The 23,855-nt window shown below is 49.4% G+C and overlaps 1 long non-coding RNA gene across 2 annotated transcripts; it reads left to right on the forward strand.

Annotated features, from left to right (window-relative positions):
* Window positions 1–925: 925 nt before the first annotated feature.
* On the forward strand, window positions 926–22,539 carry LOC138240983 (uncharacterized). Of its 2 annotated transcripts, none has more exons than XR_011190161.1 (3): window positions 926–1,321; window positions 17,438–17,651; window positions 22,349–22,539. It is a non-coding gene; the product is annotated as an uncharacterized lncRNA (long non-coding RNA). The 2 variants fall into 2 exon arrangements; XR_011190162.1 differs by lacking the exon at window positions 926–1,321 and adding an exon at window positions 2,626–2,747.
* Window positions 22,540–23,855: the final 1,316 nt, after the last annotated feature.

Here is a 23,855-nt window from a genome sequence, read left to right on the forward strand (position 1 = left end):
TCCTGTCCTAGGAAGGAGAAAGGCCCGCGGAGGACTCCCAGGAACAGTGTGCCGAGTGGGGTAGTGTCAGGGGGGAGGTGGCACTCAGTGATGGAGGTGTGTGGATCTGCAGAGGAGCTTGTTCTAGTGAGAGGAGTTTGTTCAGGCTCTTGCAACCAGATCCCAGTGATCCAGCTTCCTGGCGTGAGCTGGAAGACATTTCTTCCCAACCGTGCACATTGTGAGGCTACAGACGTCTGCGCACGCTGTTATGGGTCTTTCCTGTAGGGTCATGAGTCCGGACATGGGTGTGTGTTTCCCAGGATCTGAAGGGTGTCCAGCTTCTGATGAAGAGTGTGACGGACTCTATTCTAGCTGTATCTTCCTTCCTTTTAATAACACGACAGTCCCAGCAGCTGCCTGGGGCCTGTTAAACATGGTGCAGTTGAATTCCTTCAGATGGCCCCAGCCTCTTCTAGTCTGAAGAGATAGCAAGTCAGCGCGTCAGAGTAAAGTTACTCCGATGAAGAGTAAAGTACAGTTATTCCAACAAAGCAATCTGAAGGTGGTCCCTGTTGTACAATATGTGAAATGCAAGGCATGCAGCTCCAGTTCAGAACGCACTGATGCAATGTTTCCCAGCTGTGGCTGCAGTCTGTAAAGCCCTGTAAGGACTGCAGTTCCGTGTGTGTGATGCCAGTCTTCAGGGTAAGAGCCCTGGTTCTGCACTCCTGGTGCACGTCTACCCAGAGCCTCTGCAGCATGTGTGAGTGGTAGGCACGGTGCACTAAGGGCAGAGCTCTAATTACGGCAAACAATGAAATAATTATGAATGCCATGACGAGACTTCATCAGAGGAATATCTATTGTATTATTTATTCAGTCCCCTGGTTCAGGGAGCACACATATAAACCCGAGCCACAGTGCTCTCTCTCATACTAGGCTGCCTGCAAACCGGAGGTCCCTGCTGTCGCTGCTGGCCCGTCCCTGCGGCAGCACCAGCCTGGGTTACCCGGGCCTGTGTTCGGAGGAGGCACGTCAGCGCAGGGCCACGGGAGCTGGGGGCTTCGCACCGGGCAGCAGTTCTTCCGTGAGAATGACTCGGAGGTTGCACTTCTTCTGTTCCGAGGGGGGAGGGCTCGGCTGAGGGACTGCTCTGCGAAACCAGGGGGAGCAGAGGCGTGTGTGGTGCAGCAGTCGGGCCCAGTGCAGCCAGCTCCTTCTCTGCCAGGGAAGGACACCGCAGGTCCCCTGGACGAGTGGCATGGCTGTGGACACTGTCCCACTCTTGCTTGGCCCAGTCTCTGGATGCCTGGAGAACTGCCCAGGAGGGATTTTACTGGTAAGTCCTCCTTTGCTTGTCCTCTATTGTTTACCAAGAAGGTACAGATAGTTGACCAGCTCCTTGTCTTCGCCATCTCCGTTTGTTTTGTTTTTTGCCTGGTACCTTTTTAATCGAAGATGCTCCGTAGATGATCGAATCGGCACTTTGAAATATTTGCGTTGGCCGAGGAAAAACAAGCCCAGTAAGAGCTGTTTCCCCTGTCGGCCGCTCCCCAAATCGCGGTGTTTAAGCCGCGAATGCATTTAATAAATAATGTATCACCTGCTTAGCAACAGTGTAGTTAATCTAGTTTCCCCTCTGAACTCCTTGCCTCCCAGTGGCCCGGAGAAAATGGGCGTGATCCTGTGATTCACAGGTAACTCTCTCTGCTCTGGAGCTCCTTTCACGCGCTCTGCCTGCTGGCTGTGACAGACAGGGCATACCTCTTTAACTCGGAGATAAACAGGGGCCTGGTTCATTCTGCACTGTGCTCTACTGCGCATTCAAGCACATACAACACGTCCAAGTCTGCAATGTCAACAGAAATCTGAACTTCACCACTCACCCCCCCCCCCAGCCAGGCTCAGATAAAAGGGATTTGGTCAGAAAACTAAACTTAGGAGATGAAAAGGAAATCGTGAGGTTGCTTTTTTAGGGCTTTGCAACACTGTTAGAATTCCCCTTTGAGCAGACAGGCTGGTTGTAAACGTACAGGCGGTGAAAGACAGTCGGTCTAGTTCTTGAGTGCTAGCCTGAGAACTGGTGTGCTGGCTCTGGAGCAGTCACTGCAGCTGCAGAGCTGCTGTTCTCTTGTGAGGTCAGGGCAAAGACCACAGGCACTGGGACAGCACAGAGGCATGGCATTTGTTAAGATGCATACCTTAGCCTTTCCCACGTAACTTTTACATTTGACTCGCAGGAAAAGCTTTGAATAGAACCCTGTGATCTAAATCTAGTTTTTTTTAACATTGATAACTATGCTGGGGGTAAATAAAGATTTTAAAATTATCTTGCGATATTTTTTCTAGTGAGTTGCTCATTACTGTGCAGATCTGTTTTTTAAGGCTGTGCTACAATAATTACACAAAGAAACTGGAGGTATCACAGATTGCCAATCCTATCAAGGATAAATTAATTAAAATCTAAATACTCATATGAAGTGCAGGGTTTTTAATTATTTGTACAAATGAACCAATTGATGAAGTGGCTATAGTAGCTTGTAATAGTGAGTACCATCTTGCTTTGCACTGTTAGGTCAGAGTATGGCAGAATAAAAATACTACTATAGCCTTTTGACTCTTCACTGCAGTGATTTAGCTGCTGCAGTATGGGGGCTGAGGGCAGTGCTCAGCTCTGACAGTCTCAGCACACAGCTGGCCTTCAGTCTTGGAGAAGGGAAACAGCAAAGAGACCGTGGATTAAAAAGGCAATGAACTTGGTCAAGGTACAGTACACTATTCTCTAAATCATTAATAGCTTGCCACACCTGATTTGTACATGTGAATTATTAACCTAAACTTCAGAATTAATTATTTAAATATCAGATTTTGTTCTCCTTTTTGCCATTCTGACATTTGGAGTGTTTGCTCGTCGGGAGTTAATTGATCCTGGGAACTCTTCCAGCTGCTTATTGAAAGATGACCAGGGTATCAGCTTCAACAACATGCCTGCTTAGCTTGCTCAACTCTCCCACAACCCTTTGTGTAAAGAAGTGCCTGTTTGTTTTCTGTTTCAAATGCACTTTCCACTTGTGTCCTGTGGTTCGTGATCCATTGTTCATTCTAAAGAAGTCCCGAGGCTTGACTCCATCAGTGCCTTTGAGGAGTTTGCTTCCATGTATAAGGTCCGCTCACTGGCTTCGGTGTTTAGGACTAAAGAGACTCCATTCCTTCTGCCTGTCAGTCTAAGACATTCCTTCAGTCCTTTATGGAAGGCACCTGGTTGCTCTTCCCTGAACTGATTCCAGAGCAGCAATATCTTTCCTGTAACACTGCAGCCAAAAATGCGCACATGTAATAAATGAGGCCTAATAAGTGCATTATCCAGATTTAATTCTGATTTAAATTCTACACTTTTATCTGTGTATCCTAACATATTGTTTGCTTTTTCTTGTGCTTCCCCACTTTGACGGGATGTTGTTTTTGTCTAAAGGAGTGCAGGTGTTGATTTTTGTGTGTTGCCCTATTACATACACACTAGTTGTGTTTGTTTTTGCTGAGCACCAAGGCCCTCTTTCAGAAAGGAATCCTGGGAGCAGTGAGCCTGTTCTGGGCTGCTGTTTTATAGGCTCTTTGTTCAAGTTACAAACCAAACTTTTTCAAATCGTCTAGAGTTCAAGAATTATAATAAGAATTAGTTCTTCTGCTCATAATTTTACTGAATTTCTTTGTTCCTCAAGGATATTTTACCCAGAAGACTCGATGAACTCAGTGCCCACTCTTTATGCCAGTGGGTGGATGTTAGCCTATTTTAAGTGCCTGGACTAACTTAAGCACACTGGTCCCTCTACATTTGCAATCAAGACAACAGCACCTGTGATATCAAAAGCTGTTTAGAGAAGTTGATTTTACTTAACCCTTTAATGCCTGTCTTTTTTAATTTTGTGTTCAAGAAGTGCACATGTATTGTCTGGCTCTTTGGGAAGTGAACTCTAGCTGGAATTCACCTGCTCACTGAAAGTCTTCCCTTCGTCCTCTCTGAAGCCCACTTTCAGAGCTCATTGACTTTTTCAAGGATAAAAGAAGAATGAAGCAGAGCTGTTCTTGGCTGACACCGAGAGCTGACTTTCTGCGCCGTACTGCTGCGGTCTAATGTTACTGTGTCCCTGTATAACCTCCTAGAACCTAGTCCATTACTGACCCAAGACACCAGAACAAACCTGTTAGCAAGACCGAAACCTGGAAAACACGCTTTTCACACTCGCTGTTGCAAGGGCAGCAATTAAGCAAGATGTCTGAATTTTTACAATAACAAGATAAACTTTACTCCTCTTCAAACCCATCCTCGGAATTTGCATGGACAGCGTCAAGGATAATTTTTTTTTCTCTTTTGGAATTTCCAAAATCCTCAGGTGAGGTCAGCTAATTTTCCCATCACGTCTCATTCTTTATTGACACCGCTGAACTCTTTGCCCGGGCCTGAAGGAAAGGAGAGTTCATTTCGCCAGGAAGAGCCAGCTTCGAATGTCAGCTGCGAAGTGTTTAGCCGAAGTTCTGATTTTGAAATCCACTACTCTTGCACAACCACCGTGACCTCGTCCCACACCAATCTGGGGGAATTGCCTTTTCCACAAGTCTGATCACAGAGGGCCCTGTTACTGTTGCATCTGCATAAGGCATCTGCCTTATTGGACAGTGTGACAGGCTTATTTGGAGGGGACAAACAAGAGCAGAAAGAGGAAAAAAAAACCGACTGGCCCCATTTGCTGTTCTGGATCTTATTAAGCAGCAAAGCACAGAAACGGAGAACAGTTTGAGGCAGAACTCCTGCCCCCCCGCCCCCCCACCTCCCCTCCCCTCTCTCTCTGTCTGTGAGGAGAGCTGCGCTGTCCCTCTGCAGCAGGAGCAGCCCCAGGGCATGCAGGGAGGGGGGCGGGGGTCCCGTTAAGAGCTGTCATTTAAATAAGTGCTTCACGACGGAGAGAATAGGAGCAGGAGAGGGGGAGCGGCGAGAGGCAGGCTCTTTAATGTTCCTCTGATCTCCAGCACCCCAGCTCACAGCTGGTGCGCCAGCAGGTTTCCCTGCTCGGCCATATGTTCTGTGCACTGCTCCAATTATCCTCCCCGGAGCGGGGCACTGCCCCAGCCTGCGCAGGGCTGAGGGGGCCAGCTACTGTTACACTGCGGCTTCCACTGCTGTCGCCGCGCGGCCTCGCTCGCTGCTGCTGCTGCTGCTGCTTCCTCCTTGATCTCGGGATTTCCTGCTCGGGCTGCCTTTGTACTCCCGTCTCTCTGCCGGCCCGCTCACCTGCCGGGCTTTGTGCGCTTTTCACAGCGCCCACTGCTTACGGGCGCTCCTTTCCAGCCCGGTCGGTCTCAGGGGCTCGGCTGGTGCCTGTCTGTCCGGTGTGTGAGACCCACAGTGGTGGGGAGGAAGCTGAGTATAGGAATTCAGCCCCTGGAGCAGGCAGGGACCCAGTGCTGCGGGCAGGTGCCAGCCCTAGCCGAAAAAGAGAGAGCTTTTCCGCCCTGCGGGAGGCCAGGGGCTCGGCTCTGACGCTACAGTGGGCTGAGTTCTCTGTCTCCACCTGGCTGCTGGGAACCAGTGCCAGGGTGAGGATCGGAGATTGTCCTTCAGGTCCGCCACTGTCCTGCAGTGCGTCCCCTGTGGCTGCGTTTCCCAGCGCCCATTCTGCAGGCTGGCACCAGTCCCTGGAGCAGCGCTGACCAGACCAGACCGGTCCTTGAGCGCCATGACCGATGGCATTGGATTCTCGCTCAGGGCTGGTTTTTACCCCAGGCGGTCCTGAAAGGAGGAGGATCTCAGGATCTGCTCTCCGATACAAAGGAGATTGAACAGCCCAGCTATGGATCCGCAGTCAACACAGAGTGACGGCCCGTAAACTGAGCCGTAAAGCAGACGATCGCTCTCAAGCTGTTTTCCGCGGCAGCTCCTGCTGATGTTCATCTGTGTAGGCTGCTGAAGGAGGCCCCAGCTCATGTTCTGTTTTTAATCGCTTCCCAAGCACACCAGAGCACTGTTCATTTAGCAGCGTTCGGCTTCAGTGGGACCGGAGCAGGGCCTGATGGGCACAGGAAGTGTGAAGGTGAGGCTGGAGCTGGGATTTGAAAGTGGATTCGGACCTGGAGGCCCGGGACCCAGCCCCGCCTGGTACCACGCGATCCCGCGGCGCTCGATCTGTGTTCCCCCGCGGCGGCGCACCTCTCCGAGCAACAGAACACCTCCTGACGCTGTTTACTAAACTTTCCACCTGTGAAATATTTATTAGGTCAGGGAGGCTCGTGAAAACTCAGCGGAGAGAGAGAGAGGGAGGGAGAGAAGAAGAGGGGGAGCAGGCAGGCTGCGCGATTTGTTTTGCTCTCTGCTTAGGAAACCGCACACAGGGGGGGAGAGGGGAGGGGAGGGGGAGACCAGGCGTCAGAGCCAGGGGGTACGAGAAAGAGCCCCCCCACACACACACCCCCCAGGAGACACTCTGGGGACATGCCCTGCTCTCAATATTCCACCCGGGGCTGCAGTGACCAGCCAGGCCCCACTGTGCAGAGGTCACAGGTCAAGCAAACAGTGTCTGAGTGGTCAAGCATTGTGATTTCTAGCTTAATGGCTCAAATACCAGTCTGGCCTCTGCTGGTGTTTTGCCTCACAGCGTTGCACTGTAATTTTCCCTGTCCCTCTCTGTCTCTCTGTGCATGTCTGTATACAGCAAAATACACATGACTTGGGAATTATTTTCTGCGTAGTCTGATGACCCAAGATTTCAGATGAGAAGTGGTGAGGGCTATTTAAAAAATATAACTTACTTTCAGCATACTTCTTTACAAGCAAAGCATGCTTGGGAGTGAAATCGGGAGCATACAGACAGATATCAGGAGGCTCTGTGTAATCCACAGGTGCTGTGATATTGAGCTATTCAGACAGGGTGAGCCCAGGACCGGTCGGGCTCCGAGACTCGGATCACGGAATTGAGGACTTCACTTCATTTTTAAGGGCCACTTGACCCCACCCCCCCCTCATTCCCAGCCCCAGAACAAGGTTGCCCAAGGTCACAGTGGGGGCAGGGGTCGCACATCAAACATGTGCCGAAAGCTGAGCTGAGACGAGGAGACAAGAATCATGTCTGCCACACAGTGCCATTTATACCAGCAAACCCACACCTTTACACAGTCATTGACACACTTGCAATACCACCTTTAATACTGCCCTCAGTCCTGTGTCCCAGACTGCCATCAACATGGTTTCCAAACCCATTCCCACTGGTCTCAGAGTAGAGGTGAGAAATGAAGTCACCACTGAGAGGAGAATCAGAGTCAGTGTTGGAGTTAATATTGAGGGCAATTGGAGGCAGTCCTGGGGCCCTGCTGAGGGTGATGTTAGAGGCATTGCTGAAGAGAGAAATGGCAACACTGAGGGCTGTATTGAAGTACCGTGCAGTAGAGGCAGTGGAGAGGTCGTTATGTGGGTCAATAGAGAGTCGGTCCTCCCAGTAATCTACAAGAGGACTCTGCTTGTGCAATATTGGCATGTTAATAGGTTCTAATTCCCCTCCGGCTCCTGATTGGACAATATAATAGGAAGTAAACTGAGCGAACAACTCATAAATCATTAAGCGTTTGTTCTGTCTCATGAATGTAATTAATGCATAATTAATATTTAAAGATCGCCTCATTTATCAAATTTGATGTCTTCAGTGTTCACCACGTAAGTAAAAAGAGTGTTTTTCAAAAAGAAGGAAGTTTAAAAAGAAGGGAGCTTAGAGGACAGGCATTGTGAGGAGGAACAGTGATGAGAATATAGAAATGACTCTAATCTTTCTGTCTTCCTCTCTGCTGCTTGTTGTTTGCCCATTTCTCCGTCTCCCTCTCTCTAATTCTGTGGGTGCTAAGACAGGCCGTCCATTGACTTGCTCAACCCCAAACCTCTAACCCACTTTGTGATCCTGCGTTTTGCTCCACACAGCAGGAAAGAGCAATGGAGCAAATTTCCCAGAATCCAAGCGACATTAGGACTGGTTTTCTAAAAATATGGGGGAATGTAACTCTCATGCAGAGCCACACACAAGCTCTTCACTTAAAATGTTGAAGTTTTATTTTTCCAGCAAATCATTTTATCTAAAGTGGGTTACAGAGACTAGGGGGTGACCCACACATCACAAACCACATTGTCTTCAGAAAGTCACTTCAGAGTGCATTTAAAACAGAGGACAGGAAGCACGTCTTTGCACAAAGGTTTGTGGGAGTATGGAACAAGCTGCCCAGTCACGTTGTCAAATCCTCGGATCAATTAGATGCTAGTAACCAAATGAGTTAGTTGGGCTGTTGTCCTCCTCTCCTCTAATTTGTAACCCTTCTTTTGTTCTTACGTTCTTAAGATTCTGGTACCAGAGTCTCATTTCTTTACTACCGGATCCCTAGTCTTCTCTGTGGATCGCTGAAGCAGATACAGGAACCGGTTTGCATTTTAAAAAGCCCTGCGGGGTTGTGATGGGTTTCTCCGTCCTCGAAAATGTGGATCCAGAGTTCCCCCTTCCCACAGCATAGGGCCTGCTGGCAGACCTCCTCCTCTCCTAGGCTGTTCTGTTCCTGCCCGTGCCTCCGTCTCTCTCCCTCTCTGTGCTTGTCTCTTCAGCCCGCTGCCTTTATCTCTCCTGGTAGCGGAGCCTGGTTGTCATGAGAGTTCATCTTACAGGCAGATTTAAGTGGGGGGCTAAGTAGAGCATTTCTGCCTGTCAATATCTCACTGTTGACCTCTCCCATGATGAGCTCAGTTTATGATGGGGGGGGGGGGCACAGGGGGTATCTTATTTCTCTGAGCCCTTTGAAATGATGTAAGGGTTAAGAAGTCAGACTGGAGATTTCAGTGGTAACACCGGTGGGCTTTTCTCTCCCCTCACCATTCAAACAGTTTGGGATCGAGCCAACAGCTTGTCCGCTGAAAGGAGAAGAAAAAACAGCGCAGGCTGTAATTAGCTTTCAGCGGTTCCCAAGGCAGAAAGCAGCAGGTTCCAGAGGTTCATTTAAACTCTGGAATTCACAATGCGGAGGGTCTGTGTATTACTGGCTTGTTCTGAGTTGTCTGTGACCTGCGGAGCTTCAGTGGTGCACCACTAGAGGAAGGTATTATCTCTTAAATGAGCTGTGCTGTCAACATCAGATTATTGTAATAATAAATATTAATAAAATCAGACAGTTATCTCATGACTTAAATTTAAATAAGCATAACAAGCACCTTATTCTTTGTGGAAGTCTCTTTACCTGGAATCACAGTGTGGACAACAGGTAGAGAAACTTCCCTCCACCTTTTTATGGAAGTGAACTCGTCTGTGAGAGACTGCCTGCTTCATATGATACAAAATGGTCTTTAACTTGGAAGAGTTAAGTAAGAGTGCTGGACTGCAGTGTGTTCAGTAGAGATGTTGTGCTGGGCAGCAGTGAGTTCAGTAGCTCTGTTGTGCTGGGCTGCAGTCAGTTCAGTAGCTCTGTGTTGTGCTGGGCTGCAGTGTGTTCAGTAGCTCTGTGTTGTGCTGGGCTGCAGTGTGTTCAGTAGCTCTGTTGTGCTGGGCTGCAAGTGTGTTCAGTAGCTCTGTTGTGCTGGGCTGCAGTGTGTTCAGTAGCTCTAGTGTGCTGGTGTGCAGTGTGTTCAGTAGCTCTGCTGTGCTGGGCTGTAGTGTGTTCAGTAGCTCTGTTGTGCTGGGCTGCAGTGTGTTCAGTAGCTCTGTTGTGCTGGGCAGCAGTGAGCTCAGTAGCTCTGTTGTGCTGGGCTGCAGTGTGTTCAGTAGCTCTGTTGTGCTGGGCTGCAGTGTGTTCGTTAGTTCTAGTGTGCTGGTGTGCAGCATGTTTAGTATCTCAGTGGTGAGAGTGCTGATTGGAAGATTTGTACTTGGGTATGTGCTCAGAACACAACAGCATTAGTCTTAATCTGTCCTCCCATTAAACTCATAAGCAGTGCTGACATCATGCCCTGGCTTGTTTTTGGACAACTCACTCCTTTTCCTAAATTCTCTAAGCAGGCCGTGTTTTAAACTACTATCTTTAAATATTAATGGCTTCGTTTTTACATAACTTTACTCCAGAAGCACAGAGGCCTTGTTCAGCACAGAGTGTGGTGGGCAGACACATGGAGAACGCAGGCTGGGCTGCCATGTCACCCATGGAGCTGAATGCCCCTGCAGGCTGCCCCGTACTAACCTGTTCCAGGGGATTTAAACGCCTGTGTGTGGCTGGTAGGTGTGTCCCCTCTGTCCTGTTCCCAGGGCCCTGCAGTTGATACGGGCAGATTTAAAATTTCCTCCTCTTCTCTTCTCTCGGAAAAAAGCGCCATGCGTCGGGTTTCCTGAGCTGTCGGCGATGTTGGCTAATGGGTTAATCTAATTGTACAAGACTGTGTGCTCTGTCTTGTTCAGAACAATTAGCTAGGAATGGAGTGCTGAATTTTTAATGACGAGCAAGGTAAAGAAATAAAGCAGGAGTCCCCCCCCTACTTAGTGAAGGTCCAGAGGGCAGGAGAGGCCGACTCTGCTCTGAGCATCAGAGCCCTGTCTCTCTCTGTACGCCTCTCACCACCCTGCCTGCAGTTTCACAAGGTGACACGAGAAATGCAGGACGATCATGCTGGACCTGTTCTGTGCACTGAAATAAAGAAAGAGTGATAAAGCAGAAGAGAGGGGTCAGCGAGAGGCAGAGGTCACAGCTACGTTCTGTGTCCCTTGTGTTGGCGTTGGGACGTAGTTCTTACATCAGGAAATCTTGTTCTTTTATGTTAAATTGATAACCTCTGGCCCACCTAATACAACCACAATCATGTTTTTCCGTGGACCTTACCAGTATAAGTACAGGTCTTTCTCAATTTAAGTAAATTCTGTCTCTTTCCTTCTCATTTCTCTCATTTTTTTGTTTTTCCTTCTTCACTCTTAACGACTTGTTTCCACTTTATCATTACGCTCAGTGGCCAAGTCCTGTGAGTACGGACGGCCCATTTAACACAAAGTTCATACTCAAGCAAATGAGCCGCTTCGTCTTCAAGACGTTAAAGCAGGGCCAGATGCAGACGACCATGCGTACAGCTGACCGAGTTCCACTGGTTCTGGCCATGCTCATTTTAATATGTCGGGGTTCTGTAGTGCTGTCAGAGCTGTGATATATGATTGCTGGAGTAGGTTTTTGGAAGGAGACTGCATTTCCAGAGCTGGAGAATCCCATTACAGCTCTGACAGAGCCTAATGTTTCACGAGAGAGAGAGTACAGCAGATTTCAGGGTGCTCCTTAAGGAACAGGTTAATGCAGATTTTGCCCAGTGTGTCTCTCGCAGTTCATCCCATTTCAACAGAGCAGTTCCAGCAAAGTCATTAATTGCTAGATTGATCTTCATCAGCACCAATTAAATACTTAAGGTACATGGACAGGACCAATCCTGTAATGGAATTGATCGCAGGAGCCACAAATACCTTGGCCTGTTAATGGGAAAGTTTATAATACCTCATATTGATCAAACCTCTGACTGCTTCACCACTGCTCAACCTATGCACACTATAGATTGCATCCTGTGTTTAAAATGTGTGTTCTGTCTTTAGGGGATTCACTTTCTGAAAAATTAGGCTTTCACTGGTTGAAGACAGGGAAAGACTGTGATGTTTTCCTATAATACAAATAATTGTGGAAGTTTCAAATGAATGGATTTTAGTCTGGTTTGACGGAGCATGTAATATGACACATGACAGAGAGCAGGTGCCTTAAGAATGAAGCATTACATGAGCAGATCAGCAGTGCAGCTGGTAGTGTTGAATGGACTTGTAGCATCATCCCCTAGACAGAAACAAGACCCTAAACTCCAGAGGGTAGGAACTCTGGTGGCTCTGCACTTCAGTTTTAGTGAGACAAGGTGCTTCTGTTTCCGACTAAGACTGTTACTGAAGCATCAAGCCTATTTCCTGCTCTCAGGCCCGGAGTGCACACATATACTTATAAGAAAGGTTGCAGACAAGTGGAGGTCATGTAGCTCATAACTTAGCAATCCAAGGACCTCTCCCTGCTTTTCCAGACACTCCAGATCTGTGGAAGCAAGCACTTCCACACCCTGCCTTGGTCTCCATCAGTGACTGACTGGGATGAAGAGCTGGGCCTGGCCCTTTAAGCACACATTCGGACTCTGCGGGCAATCGTGCAGTCAACACGCGTGTCTCAACAACAATACATCTATGTTCTTAGTATTACCAGTAGCGTCTATGCAGGACCGAAATGTTGAATTATTGAACAGGGCTTAACCTTGACTCATTTCATCACCCAGAGTAGCTTTAGATAACATCCGAATTTGTGTTAATATTGGGAATATGGCACTATTTGTCTCTAACTTCCTCCCTTCTCCTCTCATTCACTTTTCAGGTCTATTTCTCTTTCTGTTTTAAGTGTTTCTCTTTTCTCTTAAGTGAGCTCCTCTGACTGCTTGCACAATTTGAACTCTTTTTCTCTGCAAGCCTGCACTCTGAGTGTTTTAAAGGTAACTGGCCCTCTTTAGCTCCTCACATTGTTTCAGACGTCTAATGCAAATCCCAGTTTGTTTGTTTTTTCAGTGTGTGAAATTGAACGCCATCCTCAGGGTTCACTGGGAAGGTTACGTTTGACAGAAAAGGAGAATATCCTGCAGACGGCAGGGTCTGGGCTTTGACATTCCTGGGATGGAGAATCCAAGAAGGATCCCAAAGCACCTGTCAGTCAGGGGGGCTCAGCAGATTTCACAGAGCAGGCGCCCCTCATTGTCTGAACATCTCCCTCGTTTCGATCCGTTAGGACACTAATTGTCTCTGTGGGGTAACAGAGACCCTGACAGGAATGAATACCAGGTGCCCTGCCTGGGTGCCACAGAGCAACCATTCTGCACCAGCAGACCAGCTGGAGGAGTGAGAAACTGCTTTACCACTGGGATTTAGGGAGTACTGTAGAGAGACTGGATTGTTCAGTTGTCCACTGCTTGCTGAGGTTAGCACGCCTGCTCCTGGGCAGGGTTAGCCCACGACCCCAGCTGGCTGGGGGGCTCATGGCACAGGGGCTGGCAGAGGGCGGGAGCCGGTTAGCGTGAGGAATGGAGAAAGGAGACTGAAAGACTGACTCGCACACAAGCGCTGGTCTAGCTGGACTCCCTCTCCTGGTTAAGCATGTTTAGTAGTTGTGAGCGTCAATATTCATGAGGCTTATGCAACCCGTGCTGCTGGCGGTGAAGCCAGAGGGTAGCAGGATTCCTGGCTGGGACATCGAGCGCTCGGCATGGCTGGGGGAGCGACTCCAGCCTGGGACAAGGGACAAGGGACAAGGGACAAGGGACAAGGGACAAGGGACAAGGGACAAGGGACAAGGGACAAGGGGCAAGGGGCAAGGGGCTCCCCACCCGCAGCACGCGACCTGCCTGTCGAACCCGGAGCCGACCCGAGACGCTTCCCCCGCCGGTGCGTGCCTGAACCACGGGGTGTCAGAGTCCTCTGGGAAGGTGGGAGAGGGGAGGGTGCCATTGCGGCCCGGAGCTCCTCCTGGCCAGGTGAGTGGCAGCAACAGGTCAATTAGCAGCTGCTCCCAGCCCGTCCCCCAGCTGGGCCTGCAGAGCCCCGGCTAATTGACCCCATTAGCACACGAATAATTATTTCCATGTGCCTCCCCCTGAAGAATTTGTGGCGGTGCCTTAAACCCCAATTTAAACACACACAACAACAGCCACACACACCGCAAACACACGCACACACGCAGCCCAGGAGCCTGCACTGATGATCGGAGATGGTAGGCAGGTTTAAATACTGACAAGGGAGGCATTTTGTGGAGCCCGATAAATAAATGATGGCAGTAATGTATTATGGATTGTTTTGGTTCGTTACGGATTCTCCCAATCGTGGGAATGCGTCTGAGCCGTGCCGGGCGGGTGGGGCTTCCGGCAGCAGGTGAGGGGGTATGGGGGCTGTGTTCCTGTAGCATCTGAGGGCCTGTTTTGGGAAACTGGAAAAGAAACCCCCAAAGTTACAAACCTCAGAGAGAGGCATGTACGCTCACTGGAGGGGCACTCCTAAGTCACTGAAAGATTGAAAGATTTCCCGCAACAAAAGATGCCACAGTGTTTTGTTTTTTTTGCAACAATGCTACAGTTTTTTTCAGCTGGACGGTTTGTTGGAGCCAGATATACGTCAAATCAAAATCACGGCTTGAATTCCGAGGAATGTTGACTTCTCCAGCGCTCCTTCTGCAGAGGAGCTGCTGCAGATGAGTATGACATTCCTGATATATGATGCTCACTTCATTCCTTGTGCTTCCCATCAAAGCGCTTTGCAGACAGGAGTGACACAAGGCAGCTACTCAGCAGCAGCAGCCCCAGTGCACACCTGGTCAGGGAGAGGACCGAGAATCTGCTGCACCCCGTGAATTAAGGGCAAACTTTAGGGAGGCCAGATCGTTGAAGCCCGGAGTGGAATTCAGCCAGAACACAGAGACTAGCGTCCCTTGTCTTAAGAACAGTGCAAAGAAAGTTTTAATGACCAAATAGTCAGGAGCTCAGTTCAGAATCTCATCCAAAGAACAGACACCAGTCCTAATCAGGGCAGTATATGCAGCAGGGAAGGCATCTCCACCATTATATGGTTTTAAAACAACCTTCTTTGCTAAGGAGCCAGGGCTCCTGTTCTGCCTGCTGTTTGCTGCGTGTTCCGGGTGAGTCATGTTCAGGTGGTTACAGCAACAGACGTGTAAACGCATAGTGCATATACGGTACCCCTCCCCCCTCTCAGCCCCCGGCTGTTTTGGGAAGTGACTGTATTCATAAAGCCGTTATCGTCTCCTGTCCCTCTTTGTCAGAGGCAGATCCTGGCACAGCGTCAGCTCTGGTGTGTTTAACAGGTTTCTGGGAAGCGTGTCCCTCCTGCGCTGTCTGCCCTGCATGAGTGTCTCTTTACACTTTCCTGCCCGGGCTCTGTGTGTGTGTGTGTGTGTCCCCAGCGAAAGGCGATCCCCCTCTCCCATCTGTTTGAGGGATCCTGCGGCTGGGGGGGGGGCCTAGGAAGGGGTTGGGGGGGTTGGTTGTTCTAGCTGTGGGGCGAACTTCCCGATTCCTGCGTTAGATCGAAGGTGTGCTTCTGTTTCTCCCGCCGTCCCAGGTCCGACAATCCGTTTGCACAAGGAGGAAGGCGGTAACCCAGTCGACAAGGGAGTGGGCGAAGGAAGCACACAACGACCGTTTCTCACTGGAGCGTCGTTCTGTGGTCGCGATTCTGCTTTACTCTCGGAGCGAAAAAAGGAGTAGACGCCCACCGGAGGTTAAATGCTTTGAAAGTTGTCCCGTATGAGTGTGTGCAGCTATTCCTGCCACAGCTCCCGACAGGCAGCTGCTTGACGTTGCCTAAAGGTCACAGAGAGGAAAGGAGAGGGGGAAAGGGGGAGACCGAGGTGGGGGGGGGAGTCTCTCACCAAGGCATGCACGCAAGTAGCACCCCAACCCCCACCCTTCTCTCCGCCTCCCCTCTCCTGACCCCCAGGCTGAAGGCACGCCATATGATGGGCGTTCATCTCAAACAGGCCAGAGGCTGGCCTGGGGTCACGTGCCTGAGTGTCAGCTGGGAAGCCTGCAGTTGTGTCTGAGTTCAGTAGGCGGGAGGAGGGGGGGTGCAGGTTCCTAATTACCAGGCTCTGCTATATTCATTTCACTTCGCCTGTTCGGGCAGATGATTAACAAAGATAAGAGTTGGAGTTTCTCTCTCTCTCTCTCTCTCGGTCCTTTCTTTCCTGGGAAGAGATCCAGTGTGCGGACATAATGGTTGTGGCAGGAGGGCGGGTAGGGAAGTCGGAGGTCTGTGGAGTGTCGGTTTTGGGAGCGGGGGGGCTTGGTGTTGTTGCGCATTCAGAGGCAGTTTGAGAACAAGACCCCCCTTTGAAAGTTTAAATGCTCCCCTGACCCCAGCTCCTCGAGACCGTGATTGAGTCTAATTGCACGATGGATGTGTGCACAATAGGTCCTGCAGACACACACGGCGTGTGCAGTCCTTTTACCTCGCTCGGCGAGTGCACCACAGTGCTCGGAACTGTGATCCGGGCCCTTGGATTCACTTGGATTTTTCCGGCTGCCGTGTTTCCTTCATTTGAGAAATTACTGCTCGATACCCCGGCGCCCGGAGCGTCCAGCTGCAGCCCTGCTCTCTTCTTCGAGTCCTGCCCGGGGTGAGGGGGGTGAGGGACGTCCGGCGTCCCCACAAGCCTCTGGGTCTGTTTCCTGGACAGCGAGGGGACAATTGTCCACTGCGAGAACTTGCAGGCCTGAACTGATGAAGCTGGCCTCACCTCCAGTATCTGCCTCCCCGTGGGAGGAGGTGCAATGTGAATGCAGAATAATTATGACTTTTACATTTGTTTTTTCTAATTGACGAGGCTGGGTGGAGCTGGTTCCTCAGAGTGTCACCAGTACAGTAATCAAGCTACAAGCTGACATGATCTAAAAACAAATCGCAGTTTTGCCTTTGCGGCTCAAAGCCCAGAATTAACCGACTTGGCTGAAGGTATTTTAAATTGCACGCATTATCACAAAAATTGCTAGAATATTTATGGGAGGCTGAAAATTTAAACAAGGTGCCAATCCGCGCGAGAATTGCAGCAGGCTCCCAGGAAGGGAAGATCAGAGATGTGCAGTGTGAAATCACAGGGACCGGCTGAGAAAGAAACCTGTGATTGCTGGCTTGAAACAGAATGGCAAATGTTTGGGCTGGTGAGGGAAATAAACTGTACGTTTTAACTTCAGTGAACTTCAATATGGGTTTCTACTACAAAGACTGCATGTATCTATAGCTGTATGTATATATACATGAAATGTTATGACTTTGACTGGTGTTGCTCTATGTATCTTTAAACGATGGAGCCGAATGAGCAGTAGAACAGAGAACTACAGCTGATGTTCAACAGAAATGACACATTTATAACAATGTTCCCAGAACTGTAGCGCTTGTTCTGATTCTTTTGCATGCTTTTTAAGGCATTCAGCTTCCTTTCCTGACTAGTAGGAGGCCCAAGCGCCTTCACAGTGCATAATGAGCGAAGGGCACCTTTTCTTTTCTGCCTGTCTTTTTCCTGTCCTGCAGTGGCTGCTAGCTTGTGCACACTCACATTCTCCCCTCCCTCCACCTTGTTAATACGCGCTTGTTAATGGCTCTTCAAAGGCCCTCTGCAGTCATGCTGAAAGCTCTTAAAGAGGGCTTTCTGAGCTGCGGCCAGTGAGTTTAAGTGTAGTTTCCCCTGCAAGTGTGGTTTGACTTAAAGTGTGCTGCACAGAGCCATGGATCACTTTGAGGGCAGTGGCCTAGTTAAGGTAAAAATGAGCCCATGCATGAAGTGTTCTGTATTTAAGGTATGGTGTTTTGTGCTGGAGAGAACTAACAGCCAATTTCTTCCTACACAGAAAGCAGCTCTCAAAATCAGTGCTCTGTGAACCTCTCTTTCACTTCCACAGAGCCTCTTGACTGCAGTGAGGGTCCTCAGTGCAGGTCCTTTCTGAAGTACAGCTGGATGAGGCCCTGCGATCACCTTGTGGCTGAGCCACCAGCCCAACGGGACTGATCGACCTGAATGAATGGTGTCGTCTTATTTTCGGATGTGCCTATGCTCTAGCGTCACCAGGATCTGGGCTTGCTGCTGACTGCTACCTGCAAAGTCTCAATTCGGAGGTGAATATTGCTGCCAATGTGAACTCTTACTGTAGTATATGGATAAGCTGAAGTCATAACAGCAGGTCTTTGAAGAAGGTGATCGCTTTTTGGAGAGCGCCTTTCCTTCTGCAGCAGGGGTGGGTCTCCACCTTATGAGACAGGAGGGAGAAGTTAAGGAAAGTCTCCCCGGACAGACACGGTTCGTGACGACACTGTATCTCATCCTTAACAGCTTCAGGAGACAACAGCTGGCTTTCTGCGTTGCCCGGCTATCACAAACAGCTCACTCTGCTGCTGTTACTACTGGCCATGAAGGCAGACGTTGATCGTGCCAGGGGAGGAAACAGCACAGCTCTTGCCCTGAAGCAGAAAACATTCAAAAAGCAAAAAAGTAATCAATGGGCGTGTTCATGCCCAAGCAATGTAAAGTAAGACCATTTACTGTGACACAGAGCTCCATTTTCATGCTGCCCCCTGTATAATCCCACCTCCTGCCTCCGGTCTACTGCCTGTCCAGGAGCGAGCGGTACACAGTATCACCAGGCCCCAGTGTCTTCCACTCCTACCTGCGGAAGACAAGCAGAGCTTTGTGTTATTATTGAGAGGGGAGGTGTGTGTGTCACAAGCAAGGCGTACAGTTCCTGCTTTCAGCAGGCTTTATGCAAATCCACCTGCATGTTGATCTTCCTGAGCCGGCTCCAGCATGCAGGAGTCCACACCTGTGTGTGAGTGTGTGAGTGTGTGAGTGTGTGAGTGTGTGAGTGTGTGAGTGTGTGAGTGTGTGAGTGTGTGAGTGTGTGAGTGTGTGAGTGTGTGAATGTGTGAGTGTGTGTGTGAGAGAGAGTGACTGGCAGTTTGTGTGTATCTGTGCGCTATCAAATAAAAATTTCAAGGAAGCGGCCCAGCCAAGGTCCTGAAAAAATATCTATAACTGCAGGGAGAGGCGATCCCGTACGATTAGTTGTTGTTAGCACGGTTATCATCGTTGTTGCCTGTAAGTTAAATGTCTTTTAAAGCACCGAAAAGGAATTCCACACCTTGTTTCTGGTTTCAAGGATAGCTGTGGTGGGTTCAAATGGAGTTAATGGGCTGAGGATCAGGGTTCAGGATGGGGAGGAGCTGTTGGGAGGTGGAGAGGGTTGAGTGACTATACCCCACCACCACCACCATCATAACGGTACAGCTGACTGTGCCCCCACCCCCCTGATGTGGCACTGTGGCAGTCTTGCACCGGTCACCTGCAAGCCTGGTGACAGTCACATCAGTACCCTGCCTTCAGTACGGCTCTGCTATGCTCCCAGGTTTAAGATAAGGGTATGACTAAGAACATGAAAAAGGTTCTAAATAAAAGGAGGCCATTTGGCCCATATAGCCAAGAAACCAGGGTACTGGATTCAACAGCGTGGCTGGGCAGCTTGTTCCACACTCCCACCACCCTGTGTGTAAAGACGTACCTCCTTTTCTCATACTAAAATGCACTTCCACATACTTTTTGGATCGGTCCTTGGATCAAATACCAAACAGAATAGATTGGCCTCCTCTCTTTGTAACTTTTCTAATGTTCTTATACATGAGTAACAAGTGTGTGGGTGTGGCTGGACATGCAGAATTAACCCCAATCCGCTCTGGGAAGTGGGAGAGGGAGGGGTACTTTTCAATGTTACTGGGCTGCAATGCAAAAGCCAGGGTTTTCAACTCAAGGATCAGAAGGGAGAGATCAGGCGTGCCCTCGGGTCACGGGCAGTGTCTTCTTCCTCTGGCTTTTAAAGAACAGCGCTGCTTTCACCAGCTCTCCAAAAAGCATCTTTCCCACCGTTTTTCCTAGAAAGTGCAGTTTTGCAGCTGGAATACTTCAGGGTGGTTTCCTCCTCTTGCACATGTAAACGCGTTGGGCTTCAAACCCGGCTTATCCCACTGCTGCCCCCGTCGTCGGTGACCGATCGAGCTTCGGCTTTGCCTTCCAACACCACGAATCCTGCTGCAGCCGGATTAATGCTGCTGCTGCCACGGCTAATGGTGATAATAATACTAATAATTTCTGTACTGTTTTCCTTCCTGGGGCTCCGCTGGGACGGCCGTGTTGTGCTTTGCAGCAGCTGTGTGCAGGCCTCGCGGTGCGCTTCCTAGTGAAGAGCCAGTCTGGGCTGGGATTACCTTGGGGACGTCTCTTACCCTCCGCTATCTCCTTCTACAGCTGCGGGGGGGGAGAGCCGAGCAGCAACAGCACCATTCCTCTGCTCCCCTGGCCTTTCGTGTGAACAAGAGAGGACAAACTCCAGGTGCTGAAAAGAGCAGGGACGGGGATCAGGATCTCACTGTGTGCAAAATTTGAACCAGTCAAATACTGAAAAATGTAGTACAATTAGTTCCATTAGTACAAGAGCCTGCAGCTCCAAAATCCTGAACTAGGAGGATCACACCGTCATAGAGCAGGAATTTTAGTTCCATCCTTGGAGTAATAAGTGAATCATTTTAATTTTTGGTAAAGGATGCTAAATGCGAAAGATGCACTGGGCCCTTGGCTTGCGCCCGTGTGGTGGTGGTGGCTGTGCTGCGTGTGAGGCCCTCAGCGTCTCGGCCAGCAGAGGGCGCACTGAGGCGCAGCAGGGCTCCGCGCTGCGATGGGGATTCAATGCTTGCCGATACCTGCCGGCCCCGCCAGCACTGCGGCTCTCAGTGCATGACGAGCTGTAAGTGGAAGTGTTACATTCTTCCAGTTAGGCAATATTTAATGTTCTGGTGAGAGCAGCCTGTTGCCGTCAGCCCTCAGCTCCCCTGCCCTGTCTCGCACTGTTAGGGCACCACCTGGTGTGCGGGTTCGGAACTGTACGATAGCTGCCACGCTCCTCCCTGCACGTCCTATTGCCAGAGTTTTCCGTGCATTTTAAAATGCAGGCACGCTGTCCGGGTTTCTGGAAGGAAAGGCAGTTTCTGACCGAATCTGGAGAACACACGCTGCAGTAATGAGATATTAAGAACAATTAGTGAGCTGTGGAGAGGATTCCCAGGAGCAGGCCCTGTTTGGAGTGTTTCTCAGCACTGTGGGAGATGACTTCCTGCTCTGCTGTTTATGAGTCAGACTCGCTCGCGTCTTGGTCTGGGGTCAGGGGTCAGGGCTCTCGGCCAGCAAAGGGGTGTAGGGGGTCAGTGTCCACTCTCTGCCCTCTGGGAGTGCCAGGCTCGCCCTGGGCACAGCAGTGCTCGAGCAAAGCCAGGGAGGAGGCTGGTGTTCAAGCCTCAGTCACAGTACTGTCAGTCAAGCAGGTCAGCCCTGAGCGCAGAGAGCACAGGGCCCAACAGCGTGGTCCTGGTGACTCCCCCCCCACACACACGCACACACACACACCTGCTCCTGCCCTCAGTGACACAATCAAACCCTCCATTGACCTAATCATAATAATCAGATGAATTAAAACTGCTTGTTCCCAGCTCTTCAACATGTTGGAGGTTTACCCACTGTGTTTTTTAAGTGAAATAAAACCCCGAACTGGTGACTAGAAACCAAACGCAAATATTCGCAAGAGGATCAAGTACGGCTTCAGTTATCTAATGAAGACGGGATGGGGTGAATACCAGGACTGGGAACCCCTGCCCAGCAGTAGGACAGGCGGCTAGACTGGCACAGCATCAAGACTGTCACAGCCCCCTTCATTGTGAACAAGCAGAGGGGTGCTTCTCCAGTCAGCCCATCAATGGTTTTTCAATGAGTAGGGCTTTCAAAAACAAAAAAATGAATGGTAAGAAAGCCCAATTTACAAGGTGGGGAAAATTTCGGCACACTTTGTGGTGGGTCGTGTACCAATTGAGACCATGAACTTAACAGGACAAGACACCCGGTCAGAGAGGTCGTGTGGGAACAGCGAAGTCCTTCAGCTTGAAAAACAAATCCTTGAAACCAGAGTCCTTCCTCCTGGGAAAAGGAGACTCTGCTCTACACACGCTCATGATTTTGAAACTGCCCCTCTGTCCACACTGTGCTCCACAACCCGATTCCCCTCCCCGCTGACCACTGGTGTTTAACCCACGGCGTCTCCTCCTCTGCAGTTTAATATTTCAGATTTCTCCTCTTCTCCTCTTTCCAATGCCCTGCAGCTACATGTGACACTGACAGAAGCGTGGCACCCTATGAAAAATGTATGCTTAGAATCCTGCCATCGAGTGTGGGAATTTCCTGCATCTTGTGGAGTTCGGGGTTTTCCTCTACACTACGTACACTATTATACTCTGCAGTGGAAATGGAATTACTGTCCTGTGCTAGTAAAGAGGACAAACAAGAGGGGGCTGTTTGACTCGTCACACTAATTGTATGACTCTTAGTTTATAGTGCAGAATATATACTAATATACTAGAAATGAATGGCATTGACTGAGATGTCTTTTGTCTGCTTAATTTAGTGATGGTGCTTTAAGGACTGATGGATTTTTTACAGGTCCATCAGTGAATGTAAGGTTTATCTTAACCTTTAAAAGAAGCACTCCCTGTCGAAGGCTTTTTAAGAGAAACAGAGGCTAATGGCTACAGCCAAGATCCTTTCTAATACGGTCGCTCGTATCCAGACAGCCATGGAACGGCTGCTGTCCGGATGTTCCGGCCATCGATACCGGTCGTTGTGTTTAATGACTCAGTCCGGGCGGAGCTGGTCTTCTTCTCTTTCAGGGTCTTTTTCGAACGGCTTCTCTGTGTTTTACCATGTTCTGTGTGTGTTTTCTTCACAGGCTCTCCCACATTATCGTTTGTTTCTTTGCGATAGTCGGTAATAGAGCAGTCAGCATGGATTATCTGGCTCGTACACATGGAAAAGCGGGACACATTGGGCAGGACATCCAGGTTCGTTGGAAAATGGATTACTGGGACAGCACTTAGTTCACAAAAAGCAGTGAAGATTTAAAGCGTTTGGTAAGCTTGTCTGAGACTCCGAGTGAGATTTCTAGTATTTTATTAACTGCTCTTTTGAAAGCATTTGTTGACAATCAAGGCAAGAAACACACTTTGAAATCAGGGCTTCCAAACCTAGTTTTCTCTGTTTTTTTAAGAAGACTAGAATCTCAGTTTTAAAATTGATCCCTTATTTTGCCTCATACTTTGCTTAATTCCACCTTTTAAGCCTTTCTAAGCTCCCAAATAGGTGAAGACCTCGTGGTCACGTCACCGCAATGCATTATGGGACATATGAAATCTGCCGCTTTCTTGCAGGAGAGCTGAAATTCAAAGATCCAGTTAATTCAGAAAATGATTGGCTTGATTGAGTAACTGAGAGCTCAACAAGAGCCCAAACCAGAAGACTCTGAAGTTCTCAGAGGTCAGGCAAGGGAGACCCGAGTGCAGTCAGCATTGTACAGAAAATATCGGGTCACCACTGAGTCTTCCTGAGTCCTTGTGACAAAACCTCCTGTATAAAAATAACCTAGCAAAAATGATTGCGTTATCCCTAAATGTTATTTTTGTCTGCACACCTATAACATGCCTCACACACAAGGAGTAGGAGTCACTCAGCACTCTGTTTGAGAGGTCGTCCAGGAGTCTCCGAGGTACTGTAAAGTGCGAGGGTGTGCGCGCCGTGTGGGGGTGTCTGCGCACTAATGGAAGAGCTAATGGCACTGGACTATTAGTGTAGGAAAGACCCAGGACTCAGCTGATGGCCCAGAGACAGCTGGCCTAATGAGGCTGTCCTGCCATGGGCTTTAATGGAGGAAGGGCAATCAGAGCTTGGGAAAGGCTGGGTTAAACAGAGAAGAGAGAGGGGGAGGGGGGGAATAGAAATTAAAACAACTAACGAGAAAGAGCGAGGGCTTCAGCCTGGTTCACAGTGTACCGCTGAAACACCTGCCAAGACTCTGAACTAAAGAAGGCAGAGGCCTGGGCCTGTCTGAGGGACCACACAGGCTCCCTTCCTTTGAAAGAACATAGGAAAGTCCAGCTCATGGAGACGGCACCTCTGTCCTTATTCGCTAGGATGTGGGCCTGATCCCTTTGCACTCTAGAGGGAACTAAAAACTCTATTTTCAAGTGTAGTTAGAGGAGAAGGATGTCCAGAACTAGTTGAGTTGCCCTTCGTTCAAGCATGTTAGCTAAGGTGCATAGAGCAGTCCACTGTCCAGTGTCATGACCCACACAGTAAGAGATACTGTACTAATGGTTTCCTACAGGTGTATGGGGTGCAGAAGGATCTGTTAGGCTAAACAATCCCTTGTCCTTAAAGCTGTTCTATTCTCATTAGGGAAA

The sequence above is a fragment of the Lepisosteus oculatus genome, chromosome 8, assembly GCF_040954835.1.
Source record: "Lepisosteus oculatus isolate fLepOcu1 chromosome 8, fLepOcu1.hap2, whole genome shotgun sequence".
Lineage (NCBI taxonomy): Eukaryota > Metazoa > Chordata > Actinopteri > Semionotiformes > Lepisosteidae > Lepisosteus > Lepisosteus oculatus.